Here is a 26,520-nt window from a genome sequence, read left to right on the forward strand (position 1 = left end):
GGGTAATTAACACTCACTAGTAAATTTTTTGACACAGACTGTTGAGAAGCTACAAAGTTAGGGTAGGCTTAGTTAACGTAACTCAATGGGGATGTAATTAGTGGTCCGGTTGACCTTAATTGAGAATTACTCACTGAATACTTGCAAGGAGTCAAGTGTGATGTAATATAAGTTTGAGTTATTGTAAACAAGAGAGACAAGTGTTAATGATTAACGTAGAGTATCACCATGATGTTGTCTAGTGTGAGACAATTGTTTGTGATTACCGTAATACTTTGTTGCTGACTGCTGCGATCAGTCAATTAACGTAATTAATCACTTAAGGCAATTTCTTTTGGTTGTCGTCTAGTGACGAGAGTAGAGTAATCTAGGGATTTGTGGAGCTGTGTCCCAGAATCCCGCCTTGCCTGTTTTTGTTACTGTTTACAACAGTGCAACTTCTTGTAGGGAGTTGCAAAGAGTGTTCACACTGGGTTGTGATAGGGGGGGTCACTGTTGGACTCCCCGCCTAGTTACGTGGGTCTTTCCTGGGGGCAGGAGGACCCCTAAGTTTGTGATTATAGTAGCTGTCAGGGAAACCGAGACACTATTGATTGCATGCTTGTGTCTTCAGTGGATATCCTTCATTTGTTCAGTTAGTTCATGTTGTCAGCCCGAAGTGTCAGCAAGATGGAGCCTGCTGTCACTTCTCGAGGGGCTGTTGAATAGCTGTGTTGCAAATGCCACTTGATGTACAATAACGTAACCATTCGCTGTGGTGTAACTTAGTCTGTGATATTTTTCTTTGATTTGCAATATTGCGTCATCAGTGGGCACACCTGTGTTCAGGTTAGTTCAGTATGCAGCCTCACAGCAAGGGTTGCTATTTAGCTGTTTGTTATCGTGCCACTGGATGGACATTAACGTAACGTAAACTCGGTAATGTAGTAGTTAGTCTCTTGTTATTAATAAATTGTTATGTTATAGAAAACGGTCTTTGATGTCAACCCTTCAACCATATTATTCCACCATATTTCTGCATATTATTAAATGTTGATGTGATCTTGATAAGGCGGCTGTTCTTGGGAATTCGAATTCCAATTCATAGCGCCACATCAAATATAAATATTTGATTGTGAGAACCCGTCGGTTACCCTTTATTAGTTTTAACGTCCTGTTTAACAAGGAGCCAGCGGCCTATTGTGGACAGGTTTTCACCCCTAGTGGTGGAGGCCTTGCGGTTTGCTCCCGCTTTTCCTTTTTCTATTGGACTCATGCTTAACTGCCGTGAGCAGAATTTAAACTTGTAGTCCACCTCCTAAGGGAGGTAGGCGTAGGAAAAAATCTCACATCTACCGCTGGTAAACTCGCCTTGAACTTACTATCTTTCAACATGTTTGCCTCAGCTCCCAACTCGGGAGATCGATAACACGGAAAACAAATTAATGCAGATGATTGAACTAATGTGGCAGCCACCAGCAGATAACACGGGAAGCTTGGTTGAAGCAGCCACCAGCGGGTAAATAACACGGGAGACTTGGTTAAAGCTGCCACCAAGGAGCAGATAACACGGAAGGCTTGGTTAAAGCTGCCACCAGCGGTCAGATAATACGGGAGACTTGGTAAAGGCTGCCACCAGCGAGCAGATAACATGAGAGACTTGGTTAAAGCTGCCACCAGCGAGTAGATAACACGAGAGACTTGGTTAAAGCTGCCACCAGCGGTCAGATAATACGGGAGACTTGGTTAAAGCTGCCACCAGCGAGTAGATAACACGAGAGACTTGGTTAAAGCTGCCACCAGCGGGCAGTTAACACACGAGATTAGACTAAACCGGTTACCCTCGTGGCACTTAACATACAAAAGTTTAAAAATCTCCCTTACTTGCACAACACAAGAGAAGAGTGAGGCAGAGTGACAAGAGTGTGTAGAGGGGGTGACACCCTACACACTCGGACGTGGAGAGACTTGATAAAGGCATCCTAGGAGACTTAGAAAAGTTGTGGGGGACTAGCAAAGTTGAAAGCTTCTGAGCCAAGACAAACTTCGGGAGGAAAATATATATATATATATATATATATATATATATATATATATATATATATATATATATATATATATATATATATATATATATATATATATATATATATATATATATATATATATATATATATATATATATATATATATAACATATTTTTACTTCTGTGTTCCACTTTTGGTGAGTAATTCTTTATTCGGTGCATAAAATACCTTTATATATAATACTCTTTATATATTATTCTTTATTTTCTTCTCTCAGGCTATGGGTCCCTACATTAGCACCAGAGATGGTAAACCTTTATATATATAGATGCATATCTGAAGAGTTTAGTGGAAAGATGCTTGTATCCTAATATAGATAAGGTGTTACAGACAGCATAGTATGGTCTATTAATCCTCTCTAAACGCTCAATTGACGTCGTATATTTTAGTTACTTCTATAAAAGATTGAAAGAAAATTGCACCTTTTTGTGAGCATATTCTGTAAACACAAAGTCACTTCTACAAAATGTTATATAAGGAATTGACCTTTTTTTTGTCCAAGGGACGTTATTATTTAGGTATAGACAGAGAAATAGAAATGCGAATGCCCATTCAACAAAAAAAGATATATTTGGACACACACACACACACACACACACACAGACACACACACACACACACACACTCACACACACACACACACACAGTACATAGAGGGGCCTAGTAGCCTGGTGGATAGCGCGCAGGACTCGTAATTCTGTGGGGCGGGTTCGATTCCCACACCAGGCAGAAACAAATGGCCAAAGTTTCTTTCACCCTAAATGCTCTTGTTACATAGCAGTAAATAGGTACCTGGGAGTTAGTCAGCTGTCACGCGCTGCTTCGTGGTGTGTGTGTGTGTGAGTGTGTGTGTGTGGTGTGAAAAAAATGTAGTAGTTAGTAAACAGTTGATTGACAATTGAAAGGCGGGCCGAAAGAGCAAGGTTCAACCCCCGCAAACACAACTAGGTGAATACACACACACACACACACACACACACACACACACACACAGATTAAGACAGAAGAGGACTGTTTGAGGCTTCAAGAAGACCTAGACAAACTGAAGGAATGGTCGAACAAGTGGTTGTTAGAGTTCAACCCAACCAAATGTAATGTAATGAAGATAGGTGTAGGGAGCAGGAGGCCAAATACAAGGTATCATCTGGGAGAGGAAATCCTTCAGGAGTCAGAGAAATAAAAAGACTTGGTAGTTGATATCACGCCAGACCTGTCTCCTGCAGCACATATCAAGAGGATAACATCAGTGGCATATGCCAGGCTGGCCAACATACGAATGGCATTCAGAAATTTGTGTAAAGAATCATTCAGAACTTTGTATACCACATATGTCAGGTCAATTCTGGAGTATGCAGCCCCAGCATGGTGTCCATATCTAGTCAAGGATAAGACTAAACTGGAAAAGGTTCAAAGATTTGCCACCAGACTAGTACCCGAGCTGAGAGGTATGAGCTACGAGGAGAGACTGCGGAAATTGAACGTTACTTCGCTGGAAGACAGAAGAGTTAGGGGGGACATGATCACTACATTCAAGATTCTCAAGGGAATTGATAGGGTAGATAAAGACAGGCTATTTAACACAAGGGGCAAACGCACAAGGGGACACAGGTGGAAACTGAGCGCCCAAATGAGCTACAGAGATATTAGAAAGAACTTTTTTAGTGTCAGAGTGGTTGACAAATGGAATGCATTAGGAAGTGATGTGGTGGAGGCTGAATCCATACACAGTTTCAAGTGTAGATATGATAGAGCCCAATAGGCTCAGGAATCTGTACACCTGTTGATTGACGGTTGAGAGGCGGGACCAAAGAGCCAGAGCTCAACCCCCGCAAACACAACTAGGTGAGTACAACTAGGTGATTACACACACACACACACACACACACACACACACAGGAAGAGTGCTTGAGGCTTCAAGAAGACCGAGACAAACTGAAGGAATGGTCAAACAAGTGAATGTTAGAGTTTAACCAAAGCAAATGTATTGTAATGAAGATAGGTGTAGGGAGCAGGAGACCCGGTACAAGGTATCATTAGGGAGTTGAAATTCTTCAGGAGTCAGAGAGAGAGAAAGACTTGGGAGTTGATATCACGCCAGACCTGTCCCCTGAAGCCCATTTCAAGAGGATAACAACTGTGGCATATGCCAAGTTGGCCAACATAAGAAAGCCGTTTAGAAACTTGAATAAGGATTCATTCAGAACTTTGTATACCACATATATCAGACCAATCCTGGAGTATGCAGCTCCAGCATGAAGTCCATATCTAGTCAAGGATAAGACTAAACTGGAGAAGGTTTAAAGGTTTGCCAACAGACTAGTACCCGAGATGAGAGGTACGAACTACGAGGAGAGACTACGGGAGTTAAACCTCACGTAAGCTGAAGACAGAAGAGTCACGGGGGAACATGATCACCACATATAAGATTCTCAAAGGAATTGATAGGGTAGATAAGGACATGCTATTTAACCCAAGGGGCACACGCACTTGGGGACACAGGTGTAAATTGAGTGCCCAAATGAGCCACAGAGATATTTGAAAGAACTTTTTTAGTGTCAGAGTGGTTGACAAATGGAATGCATTAGAAAGTGATGTGGTGGAGGCTGATTCCATACACAGTTTCAAGTGTAGATATGATAGAGCCCAGTTGGCTCAGGAACCTGTACATTAGTCAATTGAGAGTTGAGAGGCGGGACAAAAGAGTCAGAGTTCAACCCCCACATGCACAATTAGGTAAGTATAATTAGGTAAGTACACACACACACACCCACACACATACACACACACACACACACACACACACACACACACACACACACACACACACACACACACATGAGGAGAGGTTAACGGCGTTAAATATACCAAAGCTAGAAGAGAGGAGAAAAAGAGATGATGTGATCTCCACTTACAAAACAGTAACAGGAGTCGACAAAATATAGAATACTGAATTCCTGAAAGCAGCAACTTCAAGAACAAGAGGACACAGATTTAAGCTAAGGAAACAAAGGTGCCGAAAAAAATATTAGAACGTTTTCTTTCGTTTTCTTTTCTTTCGTCTTTTGATAGACGGTTAGAACAAGTTAAATGAGAATATGGAGGAGGCAAAAACCGTCAGTAGTTTCAAAGCATTATACGACAAAGAGTATTGGGAAGACGTGACACCACGAGTGCAGCTCTCATCCTGTAACTACACTTAGGTAATTACATTCCGATAGGAATTACCTCTATTTCCTGAAACCATCAGGTAATTCTTCATAAAAACCCTTAGGCAGCCTCAGTAACTGTTTCAGTGATATTTAAAGCTCACTAATATCTTTGTAAAAGACATTGTTGCTAATTTATAAGGGAAATTTAACAATTTCATACTTAACAAACGTCACAGGAATATTTAAAGGGTTCAATTCTTTTGGGGCATTTTCACTACTGTTCTGTAAGGTCGTCTCCATGCGCCTAATGAGGGAATGTGCCCAAGCAATTAGTTCAGTTAATTGAGGAAGTAAATATGCAAATAACGTCGCCCCAAACATATTCAGAGACACGTACTATTGGCACGCACACGTACAGTGTAAGGCACGGAAGCAGGGTCATTGCCATACCCACTGTCACTTGTACTCTCGCAGTCAAACAGTTACTAGTAGACACTTAGTCACTATCAGCTCAATAATCACTACAATCTCCAATCACTAAAATAGTCACTTAGCCACTATCAACTCAACAGTCACTACAAGCTCCACAGTCACTTGTAGCTCCACAGTCACTAACAGCTACACAGTCAGTAACAGTTACCATCTGTCACAGTCATTATCAGATTGTTTGAGGTACTTTGCTATTTTTCGTTACATCATGACTGTTACGAACCCAAGTTCATAGTAAGAGCACGGAGCAGTGAAGTCAACGCCATCTGTGAGTCCGCTCCCGAAACCCTCCACAACATGGACGACGCCATCTAGGGGCGACAGGAATATACCTGCAAGAGACGCTAGATTCCTGTCCTAGTAGCTCGAGAGGTAGCCGGTGCTGACCTCTGGTGAGGTGACGCTTAGACAATCAGTGCCATCTATTGAGCGAAAAGGTGTACGTTTGTGTCTACGTCAGTAAGTGATGTTTCCTAGTGGTCCCAAGTAGTGTCCCAGTGTACTGATGACGTGTCTGTATTCACGGAGTCAACGTAGGGCTGCTGTGATGCAAGGAGGGTCAGTCTACCAAGGGCAGCTCAGGTCTCTACACCAGTCTGCTGTAAGGAAGAAGACTGAAGTGTTCTACTGTCTGCCTGTGGAGTGGCAGTGACGGGATTCGCCGTACCCGGGGCTGGCTGATAGAAGTGAAAACTGACTAAGGTGCTGAAGAGGAGAGTAACCAGCGAGTTCCACAACGCTCCTGCCTAGGGTTAGCTACCCTAGTATCTACGAGTGAAGTTGCCCAACAGCGAGGCTGATTGGTACCTGCCAGCAACAGGCTGGACTGTGGTTGTGGGCCTTCACGAAGAGGCACTTAGCAGAGTTGTTTTGGCTGGCCCGTGGCCAAGGTAGACTCATTGTTGTTTCCTGGTACCGTCTGAGGGTAGTGCCACGGATGAGGAAACACAGTAAAAGACTGCATCGAATGAGCTTCGCCTAGCGTTTAGCATCTAATAAGAGAGACGTTGATGTACATATAGTGTAGTAATACTTCAGAATAAGAGTTTTTATATATACTATATATATATATATATGGTGATGGGAAAAAATAATTATATATGGATAAAGTGATTAACTGTTGTATGTAATGTGCCTCCCCCTTTTGTTTTACTTGTATTGAGCTCATCCCTTGAAAGCCACTACTAACTTGGGGCCGGATACCAGAACATTCATACCACCAGAAAAGAACCCGGTTGCGACCCATTGTGGCAATAACAATGACATCCTAAAGTTCTTTCACAAGCCGATTATTTGTATTAAGGTAATACTTTGTTTTAATAATTAAAGTGAGTATAATACACCAAAATTATAAACTCTACATCAGATAATAAATACAGTATATTGATTCTAAATTTACACATACACACACACATATATAAAATAGACACTCAAGTCTATTTGAAATATTATGATATTTGATTAAGATGATAAATTATTGACTTAGTGATTTAGGTTAGGTTATGTTAGGTAGGTTAGGTTCGCCCATATATCTACGTTAGTTTTAATTTGTATTATAAAACATTAACTCATACATAATGAAACTTTAACTTTTTCATTTCATAAGAAAAAAACTATAAACATATATAAATTCAAGAAAAGTTGTCTTATTAGTGTGACGAGGAAAATAGATGATATCGCAGTCTCTCTAGGCAAATGATGTCGGTCACACAGAAGCGAAAAAAAGACTCCTGTGTAATCTTCACTATGTGGCTGTAGGATAAAGCACAAGAAAAAATACATTTGAAAATAATTTGATAGAAAAATTAAATTAAACAAATTACAAAACAGAATATCCAGGCTTGGCTCTAATACAAAGTGTGCAAGACAAACAAGATGAACAATCAAATTTACTTTACGTTAATATGCAAATAAAATTTGATGCGGGAATACTGTGAGTCAAACTGAATAACTCGGTCACCACACCAGGGTATGTCAACAGGTCTACTCAGCAGAACACTCAAGAATAATGTGAATCTGTAGTGGACTATGTAGCCCTATATATACACGATGACGGCCGTGCAGATGGCGCTGGTTCCTTCTTTAACTATTTACCGGGTCTCTTAAACTGCTTGTTTTGGATAGCGTGAGCTCCCAGCGACCCAGGTGCTAGGTGGGGTGATGGGCAGTGGGGTAGGTAGACTGGTGGTATTGTCTAGACGTCTGGAAAGTAGTTGTAGTTGTTGTTGTTGTTGTGGCTGCAGTTCTTGATTAAATAGACGTGATATGATAGAATAGATGATGATGGAGCAGGCAGAATCTCTTACTAGATTTGCCTTCCCGGTTTGGTGCCTTCTTTTGATAATTACTTACTTACTTACTAGAGATTTTACAGTGACATTAGGCAAATGGATTCCTGCATAGTAGGCCGAGTACTGCATTCTGGCTACTAGGTACACCATATTTATATATATATATATAATATATATATATATATATATATATATATATTATATTTATATATATTTATATATATATATATATATATATATATATATATATATATATATATATATATATATATATATATATATATATATAGCCGCTTCTTCATGATACTGCCCGATTTAGAGCTGTAGCAGCTCCCCATGCAGAGGACTTCCAATTAGCAACCCCAATGTCGGCAACCGGCACTCGTCTCACACTGCAGACCCTCCGAATTGCCGTGGCTCTCCGCCTCACTGCCCCAATCCACACCGAATACAGGTATATTTGCAGCGAGGAAGGGGCCGACAGGTACGGACGGCATGGCCGTCTGCCAAAGGACAGGAGGATGGCATGCAAGACACGGCGAGGTTAACGACATTATCAAGAGAAGCCTTACCACGGCCGGTTGTCCAGCAGAGAAAGAGTCCTGTTACCTAATGCCCCGCAACTCTGATGAGCCTGTTGGTCGCGCAGACGGGATCACGGTGAACCCCTGGAAGAATGGTAGAATGTTGGTGTGGGACTACACATGCGTTTAAACTTTAGCCATCACCTATGTTAATTTCAGTGCTGCACAAACAGGAGGTGCTGTCAATAACCGGGAAGCAGCCAAGTCACTTTAATACAGAGACCTTGATCACCACTACAATTTTGTCCCCATTGCCTCAGAGACGCTTGGTGCCTGGGGTAAAAGTGTTGAAAGTTTTTTAAAGGAGTTTGGGTCCAAGCTAATTGAAACAACTAGAGACCCTAGAACCGCCAGTTTTCACTTTCATGCGCCTTAGTGTGGCTATCCAGAGAGATAATCCTCACTGCATCCATGGTTCCTGCCCGCCATCTGAGGAGCTGGAGGAGCTATACAACTTGTGACAAGTAGTCTTGTACCTTGCATGTAACTAAGGGGCCATATCACCCGGATTTAAAAAATTGTTGTAGGGTATTCATAATTTATTATCCTGATACATGTGAAAGGTGCTGCACCTAGGCCAAGTTTCAGCATCTCAGCCTAAATAGAGACGGAGAAAAAACAAAAAACAAAAAAAAAGACGAATTTTTCAACCATGTTCAAAAAATTTCACAGCCCACAATTGTGAACCAAAATCATTTATAAGACACTCAGCTATGACCTTACTATATAATAAAGATTTGCATGTCACATTATTTTCCCAGATGTATTTAGTGCAATAATACAGATTTTATAAAAGTTTCCCAAAAACGTATGCAACAAAATGAGGTGTATCATTATTTATAAAATCAATATATCTACGTAGATAAGAATAATGACATGCGTTTATAGAGGCGTATTTTCTACATATAATGTACAAGTTTCATGTAAATAGAATAATAAATAAAGGCTGTGAAATTTTATCTAGTTTTAAAAGTTGGAGTTGCGTAGCGCGCTCTCAAAGTCTACTGAACCTGCGGTCACTCGTGAGTGGTGATTTACGCATTGCGGCCAGCTCGTATGGAGAGCTCGCATGCATCTAGCTGTCAATGCTTCTCTCTTGTTCGTTTGGTAAGTCATATTGCAGTACAAATAGCTAAAAATCCAAAAATAGCATGTTCTGGGAGATATTGTGTGAGCGCGTCAGCATACATCCTCTCTCCATGAGAGACACGCAGTCACTGACTGCACCACCCTCGTGTCAGACCATATGTTGTGTTGCCATATGGTTAGTTTATATTCATTTTATGCATAACATGTTATTTTCAACGCTATTACGAAAAATAAGACATCTACAACGTAAGATACAATACCCCGCGGCGTACTCACGGCGCGAGGACCAGATTCACGAAAGTTGCAGCGGGAAATTTGACTCTAATTACGTTATTTTTCAAGATATCATTAAACGGTTTGGACCACAGAACGTTGCCAGAACGTTGTAGTATTTTTCGTAATTTTTCGTAAATATTCCATTTTTCATCGGATTTTCGGTGACATGGCCCCTAATGTTGTAACCCTTTTTGTGTAATGAAATTTTAAAATTAAGTTAGATACATATACACGTACACTAAAAGAATAGGGGTGGTAGGAGAAGAAAATATCAAAGTGTTCAGTGAGGATCCACAGGGTCTTCCCTGAGTACTCTTTATTTTCTTCTCCTAGGCTATGAGTCCCTACACTTGAACCAGAGGTGGTACCCATTTTAGGATATATATATATATATATATATATATATATATATATATATATATATATATATATATATATATATATATATATATATATATATATATATATATATATATATACACACACACACACACACACACACACACACACACACACACACACTTGAAGAGCCTTCTCGAAGCATGTACAAAGGAAGCCCCTTTCATCAGTCCACAAGGAGGCATGTATCTACAAATAGAGAAGACAAAGCCATCACAGAAGACACTGTTCAACATAACAGGCCAATTACACCTGATTAATCTTTGTATGTAGATAGGAGCTGCCTCGTATGGGCCAATAGGCCTTCCGCAGTTACCTCTATTCTTATGAACATAAGAACATAAGAACAACGGCAACTGCAGAAGGCCTATTGGCCCATACGAGGCAGCTCCTATTTATAACCACCCAATCCCACTCATATACTTGTCCAACCCGCGCTTGAAACAATCGAGGGACCCAACCTCCAGCACGTTACGCGGTAATTGGTTCCACAAATCAACAACCCTGTTACTGAACCAGTATTTACCCAAGTCTTTCCTAAATCTAAACTTATCCAATTTATACCCATTGTTTCGTGTTCTGTCTTGTGTTGATACTTTTAATACCCTATTAATATCCCCTTTGTTATGTCCATTCACCCACTAGTAAACCTCTTTCATGTCACCCCTAACTCTTCGCCTTTCCAGTGAATGCAACTGAAGCTTTGTTAATCTTTCTTCATATGAAAGATTTCTAATTTGGGGAATTAACTTAGTCATCCTACGCTGGACACGTTCAAGGGAATTTTTATCCATTCTATAATATGGCGACCAAAACTGAACTGCATAATCTAAATGGGGCCTAACTAGAGCAAGAAATAGCTTGAGAACCACACCAGGTGTCTTGTTACTAACGCTGCGATTAATAAATCCAAGTGTCCGATTTGCCTTATTACGAACATTAATGCATTGATCCTTTTGTTTTAAATTCTTACTAATCATAACTCCCAGATCCCTTTCGCAATCCGACTTCGCAATCTCAACACCATCTAGCTCGTATCTTGTAACTCTATCATCATTACCTAGCCTCAGAACTTTACATTTATCAGCATTAAACTGCATTTGCCAATCATTTGACCATTTCAAAACCCTATCTAGATCAACTTGAAGTGATAGTGAGTCCTCCTCCGAATTAATTTCCCTACCGATTTTCGTATCATCGGCAAATTTGCAAATGTTGCTACTCAAACCTGAATCTAAATCATTTATATATATTATAAACAACAGAGGTCCCAGGACAGAGCCCTGAGGTACTCCACTAACAACATTATCCCACTCTGACTTAACCCCATTTATACTAACTCTCTGTTTCCTTTGGAATAGCCATGCCTTAATCCAAGTAAAATAGCACCCCCAATACCATGAGCTTCTATTTTTTTAATTAGTCTTTCATGTGGCACTGTATCAAAAGCTTTGCTAAAGTCAAGGTACACAACATCACAATCCTTACCAGGGGTGGGTGGGGACGAGGACAGGTTGACGAGTTTAGCAGTTACCAGGGAGGATGTTCTTAAACAAATAGTAAAACTCAAACCAAACAAATCCCCAGGGCCGGATGAAGTGTTTGCTAGGGTGCTTAAAGAATGCAAAGAGGAGCTTTGTGACCCACTGTCAACCATATTTAATAAATCAATAGAGTCAGGCAGAGTGCCAGAGTTTTGGAAAGTTGCTAATGTGATACCAGTTTTTAAGAAAGGAGATAGATCACTTGCGTCTAACTATCGACCAATTAGCCTAACGTCTATTGTGGGAAAGTTACTCGAATCTATAATAGCAAATAAAATTCGTCTTCATCTTGAAAAACATAAATTAATAATTGAGTCGCAACATGGTTTTATAAATGGCCGTTCATGTTTAACAAATTTGTTATCTTTTTATTCTAGCATTGTTGAGGCAGTTGATAGTGGTAAGGATTGCGATGTTGTATACCTTGACTTTAGCAAAGCTTTTGATACAGTGCCACATGAAAGACTGATTAAAAAAATAGAGTCTCATGGTATTGGGGGTGCTATATTAAGCTGGATTAGGGCATGGCTATACCAAAGGAAACAGAGAGTTAGTATAAATGGAATCAAGTCAGAGTGGGAAAATGTTGTAAGTGGAGTGCCTCAAGGCTCTGTCCTGGGACCTCTGTTGTTTATAATATATATAAATGATTTAGATTCAGGTTTGAGTAGCAACATTTGCAAATTTGCCGATGATACGAAAATCGGTAGGGAAATTAATTCGGAGGAGGACTCACTATCACTTCAAGTTGATCTAGATAGGGTTTTGAAATGGTCAAAGGATTGGCAGATGCAGTTTAATGCTGATAAATGTAAAGTTCTGAGGTTAGGTAATGATGATAGAGTTACAAGATACGAGCTAGATGGTGTTGTGATTGCGAAGTCGGATTGCGAAAGGGATCTGGGAGTTATGATTAGTAAGAATTTAAAACAAAAGGATCAATGCATAAATGTTCGTAATAAGGCAAATCGGACACTTGGATTTATTAATCGCAGCGTTAGTAACAAGACACCTGGTGTGGTTCTCAAGCTATATCTTGCTCTAGTTAGGCCCCATTTAGATTATGCAGTTCAGTTTTGGTCGCCATATTATAGAATGGATATAAATTCACTTGAACGTGTCCAGCGTAGGATGACTAAGTTAATTCCCCAAATTAGAAATCTTTCATATGAAGAAAGATTAACAAAGCTTAAGTTGCATTCACTGGAAAGGCGAAGAGTTAGGGGTGACATGATAGAGGTTTACAAGTGGATGAATGGACATAACCGGGGGGATATTAATAGGGTATTAAAAGTATCAACACAGGACAGAACACGAAACAATGGATATAAATTGGATAAGTTTAGATTTAGGAAAGACTTGGGTAAATACTGGTTCAGTAACAGGGTTGTTGATTTGTGGAACCAATTGCCGCGTAACATTGTGGAGGTGGGGTCCCTCGATTGTTTCAAGCACGGGTTGGACAAGTATATGAGTGGGATTGGGTGGTTATAGAATAGGAGCTGCCTCGTATGGGCCAATAGGCCTTCTGCAGTTACCTTTGTTCTTATGTTCTTATGTTCTTACCACTATCAACTGCCTCAACTATGCTGGAATAAAAAGTTAGCAAATTTGTTAAACATGAACGGCCATTTGTAAAACCATGTTGCGACTCATTTATTAATTTATGTTTTTCAAGATGGAGACGAATTGTATTTGCAATTATTGATTCGAGTAACTTTCCCACAATAGACGTTAGGCTAATTGGCCGATAGTTTGACGCAAGTGATTTATCTCCTTTCTTAAAAATTGGTACCACATTAGCTACCTTCCATGACTCTGGCACTCTGCCTGACTCTATTGATTTATTAAATATGGTAGACAGTGGCTCGGAAAGCTCCTCTTTGCATTCTTTAAGCACCCTGGCAAACACTTCATCCGGCCCTGGGGATTTGTTTGGTTTTAGTTTTTCTAATTGTTTAATTACATCCTCCCTGGTAACTGCTAAACTAGTCAACCTGTCCTCATCCCCACCCACATAGACTTGTTCGGCTGAAGGCATATTGTTAAGTTCTTCTTTAGTAAATACAGATATAAAATACTTGTTAAAAATACTACTCATCTCTTTGTCATTATTTGACCTGTCTCAGATTTTAATGGACCTATCCTTTCCCTAGTCTTAGTTCGATATAACTGAAAAAACCCTTTAGGATTTGACTTTGCTTGCTCTGCTATGCGAACATCATAGTTTCTTTTTGCTTTCCTAATCTCTTTTTTAACAATTCTAACCAGTTGTATGAATTCCTGTTCTAACCTGACTTCCCCATTCTTAATCCTTTTGTACCAAGCTCTCTTTTTACCTATAAGGTTCTTTAAATTATTTGTTATCCACTTTGGGTCATTAGTATTCGATCTATTCAATTTGTATGGTATACTACGTTCCTGTGCTTTGTTTAGAATATTCTTAAATAAGTTATATATTAAATCCACATCGAAATCCCCTTTTACGTCACCTGTCGCTGGGTTCCCATACCCAAGACTTTCCAATCTATTTGACCCAAAAAAATTCTTAGGCTATTAAAATCAGCTTTTCGAAAATCTGGCACTTTAACAGAATTTTCTCCTACAGGTCTATTCCATTCTATGCTAAATCTGATTACTTTGTGATCACTGTTCCCTAGCTCACTCCCTATTTCGATGTCATTAATTTGTGTTTCCCCGTAAGTTAGCACTAAATCTAAAATATTATTTTCCCGCGTTGGTTCCTTAATGTGTTGCGTAAGAAAGCAATCGTCAATTAATTCTAGAAAATCTTCTGCTTCACTATTCCCTGTTTTGTTCACCCAGTTTATTCCACTAAAATTAAAGTCTCCCATGACATAAATACTGTTAGATCTAGATGCTTTAGATATTTCATTCCATAGATGCTTTGCTTCCATTCTGTCTAAATTTGGTGGCCTATATATAACTCCTATTATAATATTATTTGCTTTTTCGTTTAATTCTATCCAAATAGTTTCTGTGTGTGGCTCAGTTTTGATTCCCTCTTTGAGACTACATTTCAAATTGTCCCTAACATATATGGCTACTCCCCCTCCTCGTCTAATATATCTATCTGTGTGAAATAGTTTAAATCCATTTATCTGATATTCAGCTAATAGTTCTCTATTTTCTACATTCATCCACGTTTCGGTAAGTGCAATAATATCTATTTTTTCTGTGCAGACAAGAGCATTTAATTAATTAATTTTATTTCTTAGACTTCTACTGTTAGTGTAATATATCCTAAGTGAATTGTTATTTTGAGGCCCTTTTCTTTCCCTGATCATTTTGCCAATTCTTTTCTCCCACGAACACATACTTTTATTACCTCCTTCCTCCAAATCAATTCCCATACCACTATCTACTAACAGTTTAAACCCAAACAAACACCTCTAACCACTTCTTCCAACGAGTTCGCAACAGCAACAACCCCAGTCCTCGATAGAAGCACCCCATCACGAGCATACATTTCATTTCTTCAATAGAAGCGTTTCCAGTTGTCTATGAAAGATATTGCATTTGATTTGCAATATCTTTCCAGCCGGCAATTGACACCAAGTGCCCTCGACATCCATTCATTTCCCACTCCCTTTCTTGGAAGAATGCCACATATGATCGGGATTCCTCCTTTGCTCCTAACTAATTCAATGGCTGTCCTGAATCTCTGTATTAGTTCCTCACTCCTAACTCGCCCAACATCATTACCCCCTGCACTAATACAAATAATGGGTTTGTTCCCATTTCCCGTCATAATATCATTCATGTTTTCAACAATATCACCAATTCCAGCTCCCGGATAGCAAACCCTTAATCTGTTCCCCCTATCTCTGGCACAAAACGTTCTGTCTAAATACCTCACCTGGGAATCTCCCACAACCAAAATTCGCTTCGGTACCGAACTAACTTTCTGAGCAGCCTGAGGGGCCTTCGCTCCGCCGTTCCTCGCTGATTTTCTCGCTGCAGGCGCACTACAGCACTCATCCTCCAACACGGCAAATAAATTTGCCGTCCTTAGGGCGTCTGTAGGCAAAATGTCAAGGTCTTCTTAAGACCCCTGTCTTTCACTACTCTATGTTCTTATGTTTCACCCCCATTTATTCCTTATGTATCCTCCATGTTTTCACCTTTATTGTCTTATCACCTGACCCAGTGCGGGTATAAATCAACCAGTTCTGAAAAAAAAATTCACTTGAGAATAAACCTTGGAGGTTCGAAACGTGGTGCAAATTGTATAAATAAGTGTAATACATTCTATAGTAATTCATTTCTTTTCTTTGCCTTGAAATTACGAAAATGAGTTTTGGAGAACTCCTCTTTCAGCTAAGACCTGATGCTAAGAAAATAGTTAGAGGGATAGAGGCCCTAAATCAGAAGATAGTAAATACAGAATATACGGTCATATTCAATGAGACATGTTTAAAAGAAAACCTGCTGCCAGTATACACCAATATATATATATATATATATATATATATATATATATATATATATATATATATATATATATATATATATATATATATATATATATATATATATATATATATTGAGAGAGATTGAGCCTGCTCTTCCCTCCACAATTACGTCGATACAACTATATAAAACTACTATGGAGGAAATGTCCAACAACGACAACAACATCTCCAAGGTTTGCCAGAGCGCAAAACGTATGCAGCCAGGAACACCTGCTCAGACTCAAACCGCCAAACTACCCGTCTTGCTGCCGGCTCCTCTGATTGGTCGCCGGTCGGGCTGCAACTGCACTCCACCCCCCCATACTACTTGATGTCTGGGGCCGCCACGACCTCAGTCCTCAGAATATTCAGTGCTTTCTCACAGTTAACACTTCTCCCTGCTAGACGTAAGCTTTGGCGTACGTGTACTGAGAGAGGTGATAGCTTAAAGCCAATATTCCAGCACCTTTCATTTACTTGTCTATTGCACTTCTTGTTATTTTGCTCACTTGTCTTAACGTAACTTTTCATTGTGTCATTTAATTATTCTTATTATTTTGATTGATTTTATTATACGAATTTGTTTGTCCATTTTATTCATGTTTTGATTTATTTAACGTAATTAAAATTTCATTGTTAAAATTTACTTGTGTTTTGTGTGTCTTCTCCTTACCTTACCACAGACGAAGTTCCAGATTTTCTATTTTTTTTTAATACTATGTGACGAGGCCATACCCCTAGCTTTGAACAGCCGAACACCAACGCGTTACCGTCACAATATATATATATATATATATATATATATATATATATATATATATATATATATATATATATATATATATATATATATATATATATATATGTATATATATGTATATATATGTATATATATATATATATATATATATATATATATATATATGTATATATATATATGTATATATATATATTTATATATATATATATTGTGACGGTAACGCGTTGGTGTTCGGCTGTTTAAGGCTAGGGGTATGGCCTCGTCACATAGTTATATAAAAAAATAGAAAAACTGGAACTTCGTCTGTGGTAAGGTAAGGAGAAGACACACAAAACACAAGTAAATTTTAACAATGAAATTTTAATTACGTTAAATAAATCAAAACATGAAAAAATGGACAAACAAATTTGTATAATAAAATCAATCAATCAAAATAATAAGAATAATTAAATGACACAATGAAAAGTTACGTTAAGATAAAATAACAAGAAGTGCAACACAAAATAAATGGGAAGGTGCTGGAATATTGGCTTTAAGCTACCACCTCTCTCAGTACACGCTAACGTCTAGCCGGGAGGAGTGATAACCACGAAAGCACTGAATATTCTGAGGTCTGAGGTCGTGGCGACCCCAGACATCAAGTAGTATGGGGGATGGAGTGCAGTTGCAGCCAGACCGGCGACCAATCAGCGGAGCCGGTAGCGATCAACAGGTAGTTTGGCGGTTTGAGTCCGAACAGGTGTCTGGCTGCATACGTTTTGCGCTCTGGCAAACCTTGCGGGTGTTGTTGTCGTTGTTTGACATTTCTTCCATAGTAGTTTTATATAATTTCAACGACGTAATTGTGGAGGGAAGAGCAGGCCCAATCTCTTGAAGGAGATTATCGTCACAACTCTCCCCCGAAGCCTGCGGTTCTGGAAGAAGTACGTCGTTATGTGGTGGAGTAATGGATGGAGTCGCTTCTACTTCATAAACTCTGGAGAGATCATGGGCTAAGATGTTGTCAGACTCTTGGTATAGCGTGTCTCCAGGTTGAATTTCTGCAGGTAGCAAGCCCATAGTAGAAGACGTTGAGATGGGAAGTGGGCGTGCTGCAGGTGGTGTAGGGTGGTGTTGTCCGTGTTGATGGTGGACCGAGCACTTTTCAGGTGTGGAGTGAAGTGCTGAAGCTTCAGGATGAGGAAGAGTAGCTCCTTGCCAATTGTTCCGTAGATCCTTGTAGCAGTAGTCGCTGACAGGTGTATTATTCTCGCCTCGTTGCTGCATCACGACACCACCAACGTCGGTACCCCTGGCGTCGACATGGAGGATGAAGGGTTTATCTGACGAGGTGAGAGTGGAATTAGAATATGGCAAAGGAGCACGATTATTATCCTGAAAGCATTTGGGAAGATCATTAAGGATTTCGGAATTAGAAAGCGCTGACTCCTTGTCAGTGCTTTCGGGAGAAGCTGGGATGGTCTCACTGTGGATGTAGTGTTCTGTGAAGGTAGAACAATTAGTCAAGACAGTGGGAGGAGTACCATTATATTGCTTCAGGAGGTTGACGTGGCACAGCTGGGTCTTCCGCCGCCTATCTGGAGTCTCTATGACGTAGTTGTTGTTGCTTCTGCACTCTTTGACGCAGTAGGGTCCTGAAAACCTGTTTTGTAAAGGTGAACCTGGGATAGGGAAATAGGCAAGGACGAAGTCTCCCGGCTTGAATTTTCTTACTTTGCTGGTCTGGTCATAATGAGTCTTCATTCTCACCTGGGCTTTCAATAGATTATCATGGGCAAAGCGGTGGACTCTCTCTAGAATGTGTTGAAGGTTTTGAAGAAACTGGGGCACATTCTGATGCTCACTGAAGGTGGCATCTCTGAGAGAGTCTTTGAAAGCCTTAAGGGGAGTACGGCACTTACGGCCGTAGAGCATCTCATAAGGAGATACTCCTAGGGACTCATTGGGGAGACTTCTGAAAATACACATTATAAGGTCAATCTGCTTATCCCAATCCTTCGAGGTTTCACTACAAAACTTTTTCAAGAGTGCTTTGATGGTCTGATGACTACGTTCAAGAGAACCCTGTGAAGCAGGATGATAGGGGCTGGACAATACCTGTTTGATGTTGAACTCCTCCAGTGTCCTTTTGAAGAGATCACTGGTGAAGTTGGTACCACAGTCACTTTGAATCTCCCTGGGAAATCCGTATTGAGTGAAGATCTTCAATAGATGTTTTATAACCGTAGCAGCCGTGATGTTCTTCACTGGAACTGCTATGGGAAATCTGGTGGTAGGACACAGGATGGTTAGGATGTAGGCGTTACCTGAACTGGTCCGAGGTAAAGGACCAACACAGTCTATTATGAGTCTGTGGAAAGGTTCCGCAGGCACCTGTATGGGAATCAGTGGCGCTCTGGGAATGGAGACGTTCGGTTTGCCTGCCATCTGACATGTATGACACTGTTTTACGTACTGTTTGACGTTATTTACCATACCTGGCCAGTAGCAGTCTTGACGAATCCCATGGTAAGTCTTGTTGAAGCCGTAGTGGGAGAATGCTCCGTGGGCCAGGTGTAGAATAGTGGGCCGCAGGCTGGTGGGAATCACAAGTTGTTCGATGTTGGCCCAATCGTCCTCCTCCTTCAGTTTACTGGGTCTATATCTGCGGTAGAGTAAGTCGTTCTCTAGGAAGAACCCAGGAATACTGTCGGGTTGAGTCTCAGCCTGGAAAAACAATGGTGTTAAAGTAAGATCTTCCCTCTGCAACTTACGGAACTCCAACTTGGTCAGATGCGGAGGGAGTTTCTGAGGGTCTTGAGGGACAGCGGTAGCAGTAGAGTCAGCTGGCTGTGGACGTGCGGCTTGTGCACGGGTGGTCACGAGAACCGGAGGAGAAACTTCATCACTCTCTTGAACCTCTGCTGGAACATACTCAAGAATAGGGTTTATTGGCACAGAGTTACACACCTGGGGTTTGTCCATGACGATCAGGTTGGTCGGTTGCAGGTCTTCTGCCAAGTCGTTGCCTAGGAGAAGTTGCACTCCAGGCATGGGAAAAGGCTTTTCCCTGACGGCGACTTGGACTTCCCCGTTCACGTAGGGACAATCCAGGTGGACTCTGGCGAGAGGGTATGGAGTGGTAGCAGTGAGGTCAGTGATGAAGACGGTTTCTCCGGTGTAGACGATGTTGGGCACAGCCGACTTCAAGATGATCGATTGTAGAGCCGCTGTGTCCCTCAAGATCTTCAATTTGAAACGTCCCTCCGGATTTGAACCGTTGGCAGAGACAGTTCCAGTATACAGGTGGTTACTGAAAAGAGAAAGATCATTAACATCAACACCAACATTCATCACAGGCTTACCGGACTTAGGAGGAGTTGGTTTGGGTCTTTGTTGGTCAGTGGTTCCCTTGTATTGAGACTTACCACACTTGTCTATGGTATGTCCATAGAGTCTACAATACTTGCAGTACAGTTGTGAACCAGCTTGATCGGGGCTCACCTTCTCGTAACTGTACCACGACTTCTTACTGGAGGATGGTTCGGGTGTCAGCCGGTGGATGAGGCTGTAAGTGTCAGCCGACTTAGCACACTTCAGGTAGTCGGTTTCTTCTTTATCTGCTAAGTAGAGGCGGACAGGAGGTGGCACACGTCTCAAGAATTCTTCAACAAGCATCAGGTTGACGAGTTCTGTAAAAGTAGAGACATGTGCTGCTTCCAGCCATTTCATGAAATACCTCCGTTTCGTGTTAGCAAACTCGAGGAAGGTAGTGGTACTTGCCTTCAGGTGGTCACGGAATTTCCTTCTATAACTTTCAGTAGAGAGGAGGTAGGCGTCCAACACTGCTTGTTTCAGAGTGTGGTAGTCATTCTCAGACGCCAAAGTACTGAGTGTGACTGCAGCTCTACCTGTAAGATGGACTCTGAGAAGTGTGGCCCATTGGTCGACAGGCCAACTGAGTTGATTAGCAAGGGTTTCAAAGGTGGTAAAGAACACATCAACTTCTGCTTCTACAAAGGATGGCATTAACTTACTTGCATGTGATATATTAAAACTGACGGGAAGATTGGCAGTAGCTTGCTGGCGTTGAGTGAAGTGTGAAGTTTCCAAGGCGATTTCGCGTTGACGACACTCTAGAGCCAGAGTCGCTTGTTGCTTGTCATGTTCGCGTTGCATCTCCAACTCGCGTCGTTTGGTTTCAAGCTGTACTCGTTCCCGCTCCTGGAGTAGTGCAACCTCACGTTCCTGGAGGGCGAGTCCACGTTCGTGTTCTTCTCTCCTCAAAGCAGCTTCGCGTTCTTGTTCTTCCCTTCGTATGGCAGCTGCTTCTCTTTGCTGCTCACGTTCAATCTTGGCCAGCTCTAGTTTAAGTTGCATCGTTGCCAAGTCAGTTTTCTCTGCAATATAGAAAGTTTCATGAGTTTCAGAGTCTATCTTACCTTGCTCTAAATAGTAATCCAGCAACACGTTGTGTAGGTCATTTTTGTTGGCTTGGTAGGGAACTTCTAGTTGATACTCATGTGCAAGAGTTTGTAATTCAGTCCTCTTGGCACGACTTAAAGTCCCTATTTCACCTGCTGGATTTGTACGGAAAGCTTGGAGACGAAACATGGTGAAATTAGCAAATAAAGGTACACGAATATTCAATAGTGAATGTCAGAAACAGGACAACGTGGCAACTGGTACCTACCCTGTGAGATCTTTAACAATTAAAGTTAAGTAAAAGATGTTAAATGATTAAATTAAATCAAGGGCGCAGGAAATCTTGTACCCGGTACTCATGTAAGAGGATAAGGGCAAGAAAATCCTACTAACAAATGAAACAGAGTTTCGAAAACAAATGAAACAGTTAAATGCTTCAAACGTAAAATTGGTAGTCCAAGGATGTAGGCATACCTTGCCGAGTCTCTATAGGACATAAAGCAAGTTTTTCCTACTGAATTTAATATGATACTTACAGAATTAGCGAACTTTTGTGCTCTGAAAAAATAAGCTAATTCCCTACCGTTGTATGTATCATCATCTCTGACTGACGTGTAGGGGTGCGAGGTGTCAACTGGTGACGAGAACTGCTGCTGAGGTCCCAATTCAGCAACTAAAGTTCGAGCTAGAGGAACTATGGCCCTCTTTGTCCTCCTACAGTCAGATTGCAGAAGATTGGGTACTCTTGACCCGGGGCAGACCACAGTACCAGGGTACCAATATGATGATCTGTCAGAATGAGAAATATTCAAGGGACATAGATGGTAAACACGAGTAATAACACGGAGGGAGAGATGACCAATTAAGAGTATGACTGAGGCCTACAGTCACCACGTAATCCAAAGTTGTCTCACCTTCACCATATGTTACTCTCGTAATGCACAATACACCGCACCTTATAAAAAATGAAATTGAATATGAAAAATAGTAAAGCTACGTTAACAAAGTTAAATACGCTTACCATAAATTACCACTTGGCACCAGTACCTGAGTGAAGCTCCTAGGACAGGCCCCCATATAACTTGTGACGGTAACGCGTTGGTGTTCGGCTGTTTAAGGCTAGGGGTATGGCCTCGTCACATAGTTATAAAAAAAAATAGAAAAACTGGAACTTCGTCTGTGGTAAGGTAAGGAGAAGACACACAAAACACAAGTAAATTTTAACAATGAAATTTTAATTACGTTAAATAAATCAAAACATGAAAAAATGGACAAACAAATTTGTATAATAAAATCAATCAATCAAAATAATAAGAATAATTAAATGACACAATGAAAAGTTACGTTAAGATAAAATAACAAGAAGTGCAACACAAAATAAATGGGAAGGTGCTGGAATATTGGCTTTAAGCTACCACCTCTCTCAGTACACGCTAACGTCTAGCCGGGAGGAATGATAACCACGAAAGCACTGAATATTCTGAGGTCTGAGGTCGTGGCGACCCCACACATCAAGTAGTATTGGGGGTGGAGTGCAGTTGCAGCCAGACCGGCGACCAATCAGCGGAGCCGGTAGCGATCAACAGGTAGTTTGGCGGTTTGAGTCCGAACAGGTGTCTGGCTGCATACGTTTTGCGCTCTGGCAAACCTTGCGGGTGTTGTTGTCGTTGTTTGACATTTCTTCCATAGTAGTTTTATATAATTTCAACGACGTAATTGTGGAGGGAAGAGCAGGCCCAATCTCTTGAAGGAGATTATCGTCACAATATATATATATATATATATATATATATATATATATATGTATATATATATATATGTATATTTATATATATATATATATATATATATATATATATATATATATATATATATATATATGTGTATATATATATATATATATATATATATATATATATATATATATATATATATATATATATATATATATATATATATATATATATAACTGAAAACTCACACCCCAGAAGTGACTCGAACCCATACTCCCAGGAGCAATGCAACTGGTATGTACAAGACGCCTAAATCCACTTGACCATCACGACCGGACATAATGAGGTGATAGCCGAGGCTATTTGAACCACCCCACCGCCGGCACTCGGATAGTAATCTTGGGCATAGCATTTTACCAAATCACCTCATTCTTTGGGGCACACGTGAGGAACACAAAATATATATGATGAAGGAGGGACACATGCAGCACGAATAACAACTTGGATATAAATAATAGCGGCTTCGAGTGGGCCAGAAGGCATCCGAAAGATAATTTACTGTAATGTTCTTAGAAGTGGACAACACTACAGCGCTGTTGAGACCTGGCACTTTGTGGGGCTTTAACCACATACATATATATATATATATATATATATATATATATATATATATATATATATATATATATATTTATATATATATATATATATATATATATATATGTATATATATATATATGTATATATATATATATATATATATATATATATATATATATATATATATATATATATATATATATATATATATATATATATATGTGTGTGTATATATATATATGTGTGTATATATATATATATATATATATATATATATATATATATATATATATATATATATATATATATATATATATATATATATATATATATATAACTGAAAACTCACACCCCAGAAGTGAACACAAACACGTGTTTGTGTTCCTCACGTGTGCCCCAAAGAATGAGGTGATTTGGTAAAATGCTATGCCCAAGATTACTATCCGAGTGCCGGCGGTGGGGTGGTTCAAATGTTGTAATCCACAAGTTAGTAGGAATTATTAGCTAGAGGATCATTACTACAACACTTAACGAATGATGATTGAAAGTACATGTAAGTAGACAGACTATGGATCACATATCTAAGAAAGGTCAATGGATTAAGACCGAAGCTGTTTAGCCAAATGATTAATTCCTGGAAAGAGGAATTATTCTTCGTCAGGCTTCCAGGAACAAGATTACCTCTCTAGGGATAAGGTTAATCGGATTATACCTTCCTTGAGAGGTGGGGTGAAATGGTTGAGGGAGATGGCTGACTGGAGTCAGTCTGATTGTGGGAGTGGAACTGGGGAGTCCTCCGCCTCTCCGTTTGCGGCAGCAGCGAAGTGTAGCAGACAGCTATGTGAGAGCCTGTTGTGATCTTAGTGACCAAGTTAAGTCTGCAGTATGTGAGTATTGAATGTAAGACTAACCGGGTGTGGAGCGTTGTAGTAATCATTCCGTATTAGGGACTTAGGCGGAAGTTACGAGTGTGGGTGGTGATCGCGGAGGTCAAGTGGTCTATGGGTATTGGAAGTGTATTGACCTAATAGAGTATGTTAATTAATATAGTATTATTTGTCAGAGTCTATTCTTTGTAATTAAATGACAAAACCCGACGGCCTTTAAATACCTTCCATATGTCCACTCATTGTGTTCCAGTACAAACCTAGTGGTACGCCTCAAGGGTCTGGGGTGTGTAGGAGTACACGGTGGTAGTAACGGTTGCTGAGGCAAGGTGTTATGTGTTGTGTAATTGCTGTGTTCGGAATGAACCGGGGTTCAGCGTCACGACATATTTGGTGGCAGCGCAAACAGGTTTGGAACACTTTGAGAGATGAAGGAAGTGTGTTACTGGTTTAGTTGGTGAGGGAATGTTCGGGAATTGGTAGACGTCGGGTTGTGTTCAGAACGGTGGATATTGGAGTGAGGAAGGGAAGGTGTGTGGGCCAGTGAGTGGCCATAGTGGGGTGTGGGGCCAAGGTGTGTGGCCAAGTGGAGTGGCCACGTTGTGCGGCAGGGAAAGGTCCCCTAAGGGGTGGAAACAGTAGTGTGGATAACTGATAAGTGACGTTGTTAATGGAGGCTTAAAATTATAAGTGATTCTAGTGAGATTAAGGGAATAAGGCCAAGTAAGGTTACTGTACGGTAAAGCGTCAAGCTGGTTCATACACGAGCACATAAGGGGCGAGTAGCCATGACGGGTACGGGTAGTAATAGGGGCGCCAGTGGCCAGGCCACGAGTAATGTCGGTCAGGGTGAGAGTGGTGATAACACGGCGGCGTTGCTTACGGCGCAGGCGGCAGCGTCAGAGACAATTGGGCAGGTTGCACAGTGGTTGAAAAATGTGTTGAGCACGCATGAGACGACTAATGCAGGACCTAAGGTATATGGAGACATACCCACGTTTTGGGGCGCCAAACGGGATTCGAAAGGTCAGTTACTGACGGATATTAGAACATTTTTCTTTGCTCTAGAGAAGGCGACTAGTGTGGGGTCATGGTCGGATCAGGCAAAGATTGCATTGGCATATTCCAAGGTGAAAGGGGAAGCAAAGACCCTGCTCAACTCTGCGGAAATTAGAGAAATAAATAGTTATAGCGAGTTTAAGCAGGAACTGATAGATCATTACGATGTGCAGCACGATGCAGTAGCACTAAAGGCTCAGTTAGCTGCACTTAAACGAGAACCAGGGGAACAATTAAGGGCGTTTGGCCATAGAATAAGACTCTTGGGTGATGTGATTGAGCGGACGGAAACGCAGTTCACGGGGGTAGTAAGAGATTCTATGCAACGGAGTGTTTTTTTCGGTGCATTACCGCGGGAAAGTGCGTTACACTGCAGGGAAGCTAAGTCTTTTAAGGAAGCGGTGAAACATGCAGTGTTTTGGGCGGAGAATAGCCCGACACATAAACTGACAGAGGATGACATTTTCAAGGAAGTGTCCCCTAAGGAACAGGCAAATCTAGCAGACACGCAAGAGAGACAGGCTCAGCTCTGGGCCCCAGTAGCTCAGCCAGTGGAGGATGGACCCGCGGCGGGGGTCACACATTCCAAGGGCAAGGGGCGAGGTGCTCCTCGACGTAACAATAATAAGGGCTGGGAGCCAAGGGTGTTCCAGGGACACAATACGAGTGGGGTGTCGTGGGGACCCCATCAGGGTACTCGTGGGCAGCGAGGAG

This window comes from Procambarus clarkii, chromosome 14 (assembly GCF_040958095.1).
Source record: "Procambarus clarkii isolate CNS0578487 chromosome 14, FALCON_Pclarkii_2.0, whole genome shotgun sequence".
Taxonomy (NCBI): Eukaryota; Metazoa; Arthropoda; class Malacostraca; order Decapoda; family Cambaridae; genus Procambarus; species Procambarus clarkii.